This window comes from Aulostomus chinensis, chromosome 5 (assembly GCF_037954235.1).
Source record: "Aulostomus chinensis isolate RoL2024-O1b breed Wild chromosome 5, RoL_Achi_v1.0, whole genome shotgun sequence".
Taxonomy (NCBI): Eukaryota; Metazoa; Chordata; class Actinopteri; order Syngnathiformes; family Aulostomidae; genus Aulostomus; species Aulostomus chinensis.
In genome coordinates, this window is record NC_141324.1 from 3,564,764 (window position 1) to 3,576,232 (window position 11,469).

General features: G+C 45.5%; 1 pseudogene; it reads left to right on the forward strand.

Annotated features, from left to right (window-relative positions):
• Positions 1 to 9,356: 9,356 nt before the first annotated feature.
• On the forward strand, positions 9,357 to 10,054 carry LOC147260927 (cellular tumor antigen p53 pseudogene; annotated as a pseudogene).
• Positions 10,055 to 11,469: the final 1,415 nt, after the last annotated feature.

The window sequence follows — 11,469 nt, forward strand, 5'->3', positions numbered from 1 at the left end:
GACGGTCCTCAATAATCAATCAGAGAGGCCGGAGGAGACAAGCTGAGAATCAGGCTTTCAGAGGAATGGAAACTTCTTTTGGTTTGGGATTTATTACTAAACTGGTGTCAACAATGGCAGCAGCGCCACCTCCTGGGCCAGAGCCTCGGGAATGTGAGTATTTAGAGTGTCCAGTTACCTTGTCCCCTCTTGATGTCTTTGGACTGTGGGAGGAAGCTGGAGTACCAGAGAGAACCCACGCAGGAACAGGGAGAACATGGAGACTCACCCAGTAAGACCCCGTGCTGCAGCCAGGACTCAAACCTGGGACGTTGTGAGGCGACAGCGCCAACCACTGCACCACCGTGCAGCCTTGTTGTCATTGTAACTAGTACAATGAAAAGGTAAGGTGCAGGCTTTCCAGTGAAGAGAAAATATATCAATAACAAAGTTTTAAAAAAGCCATATAAAAACAAAGTGATGAACAACACACAGACTTGTGCAGTCTAAGAAACTCATTGACCTCAACAGGGAGGGGTAGAGAGGTGGGTGCGAAAACCGTGTGGAATTTTCATTGACAGTGGATCTTTTAAAGAGGTCGTGACAGTCGCAAGGCATCGGTATCTGGGGTAGACAGTCAGGGAAATAGGCCACTGGCCCAGTTCAACGTCAGGCGTAGACTCCAATAATCACGAATAGAACGATTTGCTTGATTAACATTTAATTTTTGAGGTCGATTTACCAAAAGTGCAGCAAAAAAGGTGCACAACATGAATGAATCAAGATCCAAAGTGCAAATCCACGATTCCAAAGGTGCATTACTCAAGTGAAGCAAGTTCTTCCTCCATCTCCTCCTCAGCTGGCTGACTTATGCGCCCCTCTCCTGATGCCCAGGCAGGATATCCAGGACGCCTGCTTCTGGGCCCTGACTGCCACCATCTCACAACAGACCTCTCTGCATGAAAGGGTTCCACATTTGGCCCCTCAGTGGTCAAGTACACGGGACGCTTGAGCCTTTGTGTTGAGAGCGTTAATCGCCAGTCGCTTTTCGCCCTCTTCATACAAGAGACGCCCCTCTCGCATACAGCTGTGCTGATAGCCACGGTGAGATACGTCTGGGCAAAGATGCCCAGGTTCCTAAACTTCTCCTGCAGATCAGCTGCAAAATAGAACGGCTGTTATGGCACAGAAGGGAGTAAACTGACCGTCAAGAGGACGCCAAACACTGGTCAATGTGAGTGGGGTTTGTTTGCAGTTCATCTTGGGTAACATGAGTCTGACATGACGTTTGTCCATCATTTCACTTCTGTGCCTGAGCTGGTGACGTCACCAGATCAATGAATAAAACATGGCTGCCCTCTCGTGGCAAAGGAGCGAAATGATTTTCCGTTTCCCAGGCAACGAGGACAAAATTCATGTCAGACTTTTATGTTACCGAAGATGAGCTGCAAACAAACCCCGGTCACGTTGACCAGTGTTTCATGTCCTCTTCAAAGAAGTCAAACAATTTAGTCCTACAGACCTCTCTGGAGGAGAGTGGCTCTCTGAGGGGCCCAGGGCGGCTTCCTGCCCAGACCTCGTACAGCCTGTACTCTCCCAGTGTCTGGTTGGCAGGGAAACGTACAGGAAATACAGTTCAGTATGCAGTCAACTGAAAGGATAAAACCCAAGAAATCACGAATGGCTTGTTTCAGTTGGGCTCCTTCGTACCTCGCTGGCTGTGGTTCCCTTGTGCACAAGGATGCTGTCATAATGGTGGCAGAGGGACTCCATGTCTGCTCGTCCATGGAGGACAAATGCTTCCTCTGAGTCATCTGTGCTGCTTTCCTTTGGCCACATGTGGTGATCCAGGGCAGAGAATTTCCCCGTCCGCTCTGCTGAAAAAAACCAAGAATCAAAATTTGAAAAAGCACAACCAAATCAACACTTTAGCGCCAGGAGGAAGACGAAAATGCGTTTCTGACCACAAATGCCCCTCGGTATGCTGTACACACATGAGACCAACACCAATTTATTCGTCTCATCAAGACGCACAGATCCTTGAGTGACACCGCTGACCTAAAACCAATAGGAAGTCCACAAAATGGACAAAACCGTCAAAATGAGGACATTAACACACCCCGAACAAACGCGATCTCCTCCTAGGGTGTTCACGGTATCGCTTCAAAACTTGAATACGTCATGCAGGACACTTTAAGGATCTAAAGTTCTTAAAAGCTTCTTTATAACTCACATGGTCTTCTTCCAAGAATTGTTAGAAAAATATTCTACATGCAGAGAAAAATGTGCTTAGCTCTTTCTAGAAAAGTACTGTGGTTTACACTGTGACTTGGCGGTTTCAAGAAATATAATGCCGAGTGCATGTCACCTTCACGGTTCTAGCATGTACTTAATTTAAGAATATTTTCCAACATATCAGGAAAACAGGTCACAAATATGTCATTAGAATAAAGAAAAGTGCACTTATGAGTTCAAATACAGGAATTCTGAGGTATTTTTGGGTTCATTGACGTTCGATATTTTTACTTGTTTTGGGAAGACATGAGAGGCAAAATTTTCTTGTTCCATCGGCAGATAATTTTGCTATTTTTAAGCAAAATACACAATATATTTTTGTACTTTTTTCTTGCTTTTGAAAGCTGGCTTTTTGCAGGGTATTTTCTCTTACTTCTACAATTCTACAATTCTACAATTTCATTTAGCAGACGCTTTTGTCCAAAGCAACGTGCGCAAAAGTGCTTCAGTTGTGATTTGGTCACAGGTACTGCCATCTAGTGGCAGAAGAAGTGTCGCCCCCCCCTCCCCTTTTTTTTTTTTTTTTGACAACCATACAACATCACACAACACACTCAGTGCTACATAATCACTAAGTGCTGGGTGTTGGACCCTCTGACTGATTCTACCCCAAAGAGGAGAAAAGTCAGGTTAAGTGCCGATTCCAGACTCGCTGTGGCCCCCCAATTCATATGTTGGTCCTATTATTACCTCTTTCTTGAGCTTAATTCATGTTGGTCCTATTATTACCTTTCTTGAGCTTAATTCATATGTTGGTCCTATTATTACCTCTTTCTTGAGCTTAATTCATATGTTGGTCCTATTACTACCTCTTTCTTGTGAGTGACGTCATGTTTAGCCGCATGCGTTCATTCCATCGCTGGATGTCTAGGTGGTGCTTTGATAACAACGTGGCTTACATAGACAATTGGAGCTCCTTCTGGGGAAAGCCTGGTCTGATTCGGAGAGATGGCGTCCATCCTACTTTGGATGGTGCATCTCTCTTATCTAGGAACAGAGGCCAATTTATTAGCAATACTAATCCCTGACAAGCAACCAGAGTTCAGACCAGCAGGCAGAGCTGCAGGTTAGCACGCCCTCTGCTGGTTCCTTGGTGTTGTCACCCACCCAGCCTATAGAAACTGTGTCTGCCCTGAGGCTTTATAAGCCTGCACCCAAATCTGGAGGAGTAACTTATAGCAACTTAGTTAAAATTAAAACCACTGCTCCAGCAAACCAACCCAGTAAAACTATTAAATGTGGTTTGCTTAATATTTGATCTCTTGCATCCAAGTCTCTCCTAGTGAACGATTTAATTACTAATTATCAGATTGGTGTATTAGCACTCACTGAAACCTGGGTGCAGCAAGATGAGTATGTTAGTTTAAATGAATCTTGCCCTCCTGGTTACATTAACTACCATATACCTCGCACTACTGGCAGAGGAGGAGGAGTAGCTGCAATCTATCAGTCAAATTTGGTGCTTAACCCTCGACCTAACAGTTCATTTAACTCATTTGAGAGCCTGACTGTCAGCTTCTCCCTACCAGACTGGAAAGCAGAGAAACCACTCTTACTTGCTGTGGTGTACCATCCTCCTGCACCTTATTCTGAGTTCTTAGAAGAATTCCCTCACTTTCTGTCTAACTTGGCATTGAACTCAGACAAAGTCATTATAGTGGGTGACTTTAACATCCATGTGGACGTCAATGATGATTCTCTGGCCACTGCGTTTGAGTCGCTTCTTGATTCTGTTGGCTTCTGTCAGAGGGTAAACAAACCCACTCACACTTTTAATCACATCCTTGATTAAGTACTCACTTATGGAATAGAAGCTGACCGCATCATAGTTCTTCCTCAGAACCCTGTCTTGTCTGATCACTCCTTAATTACATTTGAATTTACTTTAACAAATTATATTCTACCTGGAAAAAGTCCCGCTTCAGTAGATGTCTATCTGACACTGCTGTTTCTAGATTTAGGAGCTTATTCCAGCAGAGCTTGCTGCCACATCTTGTAATAATATATTGGGCAGTTATGCTGATTTCACCCCACCCAGGTAGACTATCTTGTGGACAGCACTGCAGCAGCACTCCTTGGGACACTTGATGCCGTAGCTCCCCTGAAGAAGAAGGTTATCAACCAGAAAAGAATAGTTCCCTGGTACAGCCCAGAGCTGCGTGCCTTAAAACAGAAGACCAGACAACTGGAAAGGAAGACACATTCCAGCCAGCACGAGGAAGTCCACCAAGCCTGGAAGGACAGTTTATTAATATATAAAAAAGAACTCCGTAATGCCAGAAGCGCTTACTACTCGTCCCTGATAGAAAAGAATAAGAACAACCCCAGGTTCCTCTTCAGCACCGTGGGCAGGCTCACCAAGAACCATAGTGCTGTTGAGCCATGCATCCCCCCAACTCTCAGCAGTAATGACTTCCTTTCTTTCTTTACTGAAAAGATTGTGAATATTAGAACGAAGATTGCCAGTAATGGAGGACAGACTACAGTCCCCATAGAAGCACCTCCCAGACTTGGTGCATACTTGGACAGCTTCTCCCCCATCGACCTGTCAGAATTAACTTCTGCAGTCGGTTCCTCCAAGTCAGCCACTTGTCTGCTGGATCCCATCCCAACAAGCCTCCTTAAGATGCCTTCCCTCTAGTCAACACTTCTATATTAAATCAAATTAATCTTTCCTTAGTCACAGGTTATGAGCCACAGGCCTTTAAGGTGGCTGTCATCAACCCTTTACTTAAAAACCTTCTCTTGACCCAGATGTGTTAGCCAACTATAGGCCGATATCCAACCTCCCTACATCTCCAAGATCCTTGAGAAGGTTGTCCTGGAGCAGCTACATGAACATCTGCACAGCAACGAGCTCTTTGAAGCCTTCCAATCTGGATTCAGGGAACACCATAGCACTGAAACAGCGCTCTTTGAAGCCTTCCAGTCTGGATTCAGGGAACACCATAGCACTGAAACAGCACTGGTCAGAGTCTCTAATGATCTTCTTATAGCTTCAGACAGAGGTCTTGTCTCTGTGCTTGTCCTTTTGGACCTCAGTGCTGCATTTGACACCATCGACCACAGCATCCTGCTACAGAGACTAGACCATGACATTGGGATTAAAGGAACTGCCCTAAAATGGTTTAAGTCCTACTTATCTGACAGGTTTCAGTTTGTTAATGTTAATAATGACCATTCGGAGTATAGCAGAGTTACATATGGTGTACCACAGGGTTCAGTTTTAGGACCGATTCTCTTCACTCTTTACATGCTCCCATTAGGTGACATAATCCGGAAGCACTCGATCAACTTCCACTGTTATGCAGATGACACACAACTTTACTGGTCGATGGAGCCAGACGACACAAGCCAGCTTACTCATCTGCAAGACTGCCTGAAAGACATTAAATCCTGGATGTCTTCTAACTTCTTAATGCTCAATTCAGATAAAACTGAGGTAATCATTTTTGGACCTAAACACCACAGGGACACACTCTTGAATCGGATCTCTACTCTAGATGGCATCACCCTAACTTCGAGTACAACTGCAAGGAACCTTGGGGTCATTTTTGACCAGGACCTTTCCTTCAGCTCCCACATAAAGCATGTGACTAGGACCGCCTTCTTCCATCTGCGAAGTATCGCTAAGATTAGGAATATCCTTTCCCAGAGTGATGCTGAAAAACTGGTGCATGCATTTATCACTTCTCGGCTGGACTACTGCAACTCTCTCCTGTCAGGATGTCCTAAATACTCTCTGAAGAGTCTCCAGCTGGTCCAGAATGCTGCAGCGAGGGTTTTGACGGGAGTTAAGAAGAGAGAACACATCTCTCCCACTTTAGCTTCTCTCCACTGGCTTCCTGTAGGATCTAGAATCGACTTCAAAGTCCTTCTGCTAACTTATAAGGCTCTCAATGATAAAGCTCCATCCTATTTGAAAGAGCTCATTAGTCCCTCCTGTCCGACCAGAGCACTCCGCTCCCAGAATGCAGGTCTTTTAGTGATTCCCAGTATCGATAAAAACAGACTGGGAGGTAGAGCCTTTAGTTACCGGGCTCCTCTACTGTGGAACCAGCATCTCTCCATGGGTCAGAGAGGCAGACACTTTAACTACGTTAAAGTCCAGGCTTAAGACCTTTCTCTATGACAGAGCCTTCAGTTCGGACTGGTTCAGGTAGCTCTGAACCATTGATAGCTATGCTGCTACAGGCTTAGACTGCTGGGGGACACATCAGGTTACATGGAGCCCTCCTCTCCTCTCCTCTCCTCTCCTCTCCTCTCCTCCCTGCACATTTTTGGAACTGTCATTACCATTACTTGTTGCACTTTGTAGTTTGGCCTTGGTGTCTCGCAGTCTCTCTGTGTTTCCACAGATCCACCAGAGCCCCAACCGCCGCCTGCATCACCCCCCCCCCCCCTTATTCCCTACTGTTACACCGGCCTGCGCTCCCCTTCCATGAACCAGTCTGCCATCCAGTCCCCCATCAAGCTGGCTTGCTCTCCCTGCCTCCCCTACCAGAAGCTTCCTTCTTCAGCTGTTATTAACATTTCCGTGTTTCCCACATTTTGTATTGTAAACTGTTTTCTTGTCTGTAACAACATCTACTGCACGTCTGTCCGTCCTGGGTGAGGGATCCCTCCTCTGTTGCTCACCCTGAGGTTTCTCAGATTTTTCCCTGTTAAAAGGGTTTTCTATGGAGTTTTTCCTTAGTTGATGTGAGGGTCTAAGGGCAGAGGATGTTGTTATGATGCCATGTGAAGCCCTTTGAGACAAACTGTTTGTGAAAACGGGCTATACAAATAAAATTGCCTTGCCTTGCCTTGCCTTGCCTTGTTTCATCGTGAATAAGTTGACAAGAGCATATTAGTTAATGAATGTAAAGGGTTAAAATAAACTTGTTTTCAGACTAATCATTGTCAATAAGGGTTCAATATATTTGGGATCACTACTTTCTGTTTCATAGTGAATAAGTTAATAAGAGCATATTAGTTCATGAATGTAAAGGGTTAAAATAAACTTGTTTTCAGACTAATCACTGTCAATAAGGGTTCAATATATTTGGGATCACTACTTTCTGTTTCATAGTGAATAAGTTAATAAGAGCATATTAGTTCATGAATGGAAAGGGTTAAAATAAACTTGTTTTCAGACTAATCATTGTCAATAAGGGTTCAATATATTTGGGATCACTACTTTCTGTTTCACAGTGAATAAGTTAAAAAGAGCATATTAGTTAATTAATGTAAAGGGTTAAAATAAAGTTGTTTTCAGACTAATCACTGTCAATAAGGGTTCAATATATTTGGGATCACTACTTTCTGATTCATCGTGAATAAGTTAATAAGAGCATATTAGTTAATGAATGTAAAGGGTTAAAATAGACTTGTTTTCAGACTAATCACTGTCAATAAGGGTTCAATATATTTGGGATCACTACTTTCTGTTTCATAGAGAATAAGTTAATAAGAGCATATTAGTTAATGAATGTAAAGGGTTAAAATAAACTTGTTTTCAGACTAATCATTGTCAATAAGGGTTCAATATATTTGGGATCACTACTTTCTGTTTCATAGTGAATAAGTTAATAAGAGCATATTAGTTCATGAATGTAAAGGGTTAAAATAAACTTGTTTTCAGACTAATCACTGTCAATAAGGGTTCAATATATTTGGGATTTTTCCTGCATAGAAGAGGTGAACCCTGTCAATAGGGGACCACAAGAGTGCCTTCACTGGGACTCTGACCATCCAAGAGATTCCAGGCTCTGGTGCTTGGAGGCCATGTCTGTTCTTAGTGCCCAGCCTGAAGAAGACACGTGTTGTGTTGAAACGTGGCCTGGGGGCACATGTTGACGTCTTTCATTTGATTTGTTTTCAAGTTTGTTTTATATCCCATCGTCCATCGTCATCTTCCGCTTATTCCTTACAAGTAAGGTCGTGGGGGGGGGGGGGGGGGTGGAGACTATCCCAGCATCTACAGGCCAGAGGCGGGGTTCACCCTGGACAGGTCGCCAGTCCATCACAGGGCCAACAAACAGAGACAAACAACCATTCACACTCTCATTCACACCTACGGTCAATTTAGAGAATCAATCAGCCTTGTCCCCTCCTGATGTCTTTGGACTGTAGGAGGAAGCTAGAGAACCAGAGAGAACCCACACAGGAACAGGGAGAACGTGGAGACTCACACAGAAAGATCCCACGCTCGAGCCGGGACTCAAACCCGGAACCTTCTTGCTGTGAGGCCACAGTGCTGACCACTGCACCACCGTGCAGCCCTTGTTTTATATCCAAATGGATAAATAGCTCTTTGGAGAGTCTTTTTCACTTTACTTTAGTTCATTTTTTCCTTTCATTTTTTATCAAAAACATTTAATTCATTATTTTGCACACATAGAAAACAAAAAAAACAAAAAAAACAAAAATAAAAAAGAAGACAAAAAAGCAAAGTGGAACCCTGGGAACCCTCCAAGAACACGTTAATCATGGGCTTAGGCACCCAGGGGGCAGAAAAGAAGAGTGCAGCATCCATCGCCTGCTTCCTTGCTGCTAACGGAGCAGATTTGACCATTCGCAACAAGAAGGACCAGTCCCCTCCAGACCTGTGTCCCGACCCCAGCCTGTGCAAGGCTCTGGCTAAATGCCACAAAGAGAAGAGCAGCGGCCAGGTGGGAACCCGCAGTGCATCTCTGACCAGCAACATCGAGTCACTGGAGGAGTGAATGGTGTGCTCAGACATGAAGAGAGACACTCTGTTTGGGCCCTGCAGACATTTGCCACCTGCTCCCTCTGTTCGCCACGTGTAAGAAAGTGTCTCATATCCAATATCGGGTCCAGTCCAGAACCAAGATCGAGGAGCGTGTAGTCTGCTCTGACAAAAAGGATAGCGAAAGGAAAACAGCTCTTGCCACACTGCCCTTGCAAGCGAGCCAGTCGGTTTTTTGTGTGTCGAACCTGAGGAGGACCCAGTACAGGTCGAAACGTTGTTTTTGTTGGCACACCTTTTTTACTTTTTTGGATATTTTTCCTCCTAGTTTAGGAGTGATCGTCTCTTCCTGACTTTTTTTCTCTCACCTGGGAAAAGAGGGCAATAAAGGATGGAAGAGCAAGGGTACAACAGTCTGCCTCTGAGCCAGGGCCTGCCTGACTCCTTCATTGAATTGTGGGAGAGCGTGGTAACCGCCTCCATCAGCACAATTCCCCCTGTGGCTGCGGAGGGGAGGCCCGACGCTGGAAACATGGAGATGCCGAACATCAGTGATGAGGCACTGGCCAAAAACTTTGACGAGAAACTGTTTGAGCTGCTTCCTGAAGTCTCCACCCGAGATAGCGCGTCCACCCGAGATGGCGTTTCCCCCCTGACCCCCACTGTCCCCGTCACCACGGACCATCCGGGAGAACACGGCTTTCAGCTGCACTTCCAGCAGACCGGCACGGCCAAGTCGGTCAACTTCACTTTTTCAGAGCTGCTCAACAAACTACTGCCAGCTGGCCAAGACCAGCCCCGTGGAGGTGCTGGTCAGCAAGGAGCCCCCCCCGGGGTGCTGCGCTCAGAGCAACCGCCGTGTATCAGAATGCGGAGCACGTGGCCGACGTGGTGTGCCGATGCCCCCATCACCAGAACGAGGACGCGGCGGAGCATTTCAGCCATCTGATCAGGATGGAGGGGAGCGAGAGGGCTCAGTATTTGGAAGACAAGAAGAAAAGAAAAGAGAATAAAGAAAACCACTCTTCTTTTGGACAGCAAGGAGATCACATCTCATGCTCCACTTCTACTGCAAGGGAGCCACGGTAGTTCTCTGTGTGCCGAACCTGATGAACACCCGGGACGGGTCGAAACGTTTCTTTTGTTTTTAGCTGGCACACCTTCCTTAGTTGCTGATGTTAAAAAGATGTATAGACAGAACTAATAAATAAATACATAAATATTGTTTTTGATCCTTCCTATTTTTGGGAGAGCGCTTTGAGTTTTTTTTGTCCTTCCTAGTTTAGGAGTGGTTTTTATTTACAAGGATAAAAGAAAACCTCCGTTTCAGTCATTTCATTTGTCAATTAAAAAAAACATATACATATGAAAAAAAGACAAAAGACAACAACTTTATTTCATTGACAAACATTTTGATTTCATTTTTGAAGAAAAATGTCATTTTTTGGATAAAAAAACAAACAATTTAAGAAATGGAAGCACATACACACAAACAATGGGGGACGGTTGGACTGTTGTCCTGTTGTCCAGAACCGTACACCCCAAAGGGGGTCAGGATTATGGAGGTGGTAGAGGTGGGATGGACCGTGCATCCTTTACCTCCTACGGGAGGAGGGACAGGTTCCCTACTTCTTCCCCTAAACACTTTGTCATATTTTCACTCGCTCCCATTCGCTTGAATGGGGAATTTCAAATCCACATCCCAACCTGATACCTCATACCTGATACCTGACCCTAAGGCTGTCATGTTCACGGCACCCTGCAGTTGGCAGAATGGCCCAGATATCAAGTGGTAGTGGTTGAAGCTGGATGTCCCCCAGCCAAAGGGGATTGTTGGGAGAGAGGAAGCCCTGCGCATGGAGGAAGAAGCTCTAGCAAAACTGCAAAGGGAGAAGAGACAGACTGTTTCAGCTTCAACATACCCGTCTTCCTCTGGAGCATCCTCATCCTCAAAACCAAAACTGTCCAAGTCTACCGTTACTGCTCCTCAACCTACACCCTCTGCTAGTAGACCAGAAAAGGACCTCATTGTCTTTCCGAGACCAAGAAACATGCAGAGAAGAACACATTCGGGGATACTAATGTGGACAAGCTGACCACTGAGGAACTTGAAAAGCTCCTCCTGGATGAAAACTTTGGTGCTTCACTGCTGGGGTTGAAGCTCAGTGCGTCCCACCCTGGCAGCCTCCCCTGTAGCTCCTCTCCTTTCCAGAGCAGTCACTGGACACCTGTTCTGTCCACCCCATCCAGCTCCAATGTGTCTACTCCCACCCATCAGCCTGAAAAAAAAAGAAAAATACAAACAAACAACATGGAGGATGGGTGGATCACGGTGCGTTATGGCAGGAGACGCCAACGTGCCCGTGGGCCTCCAGGGGACTGGGGGATGGTGGGGATGAGGGTTGGAAGGACCGTGCGCCTCTCTTCCCCGCTTGGGGAGGAGCTCAGACCCGACGCCCTAACCCTGGTACTCTTACTTTATACCTTCATCACTCCCTTAACCT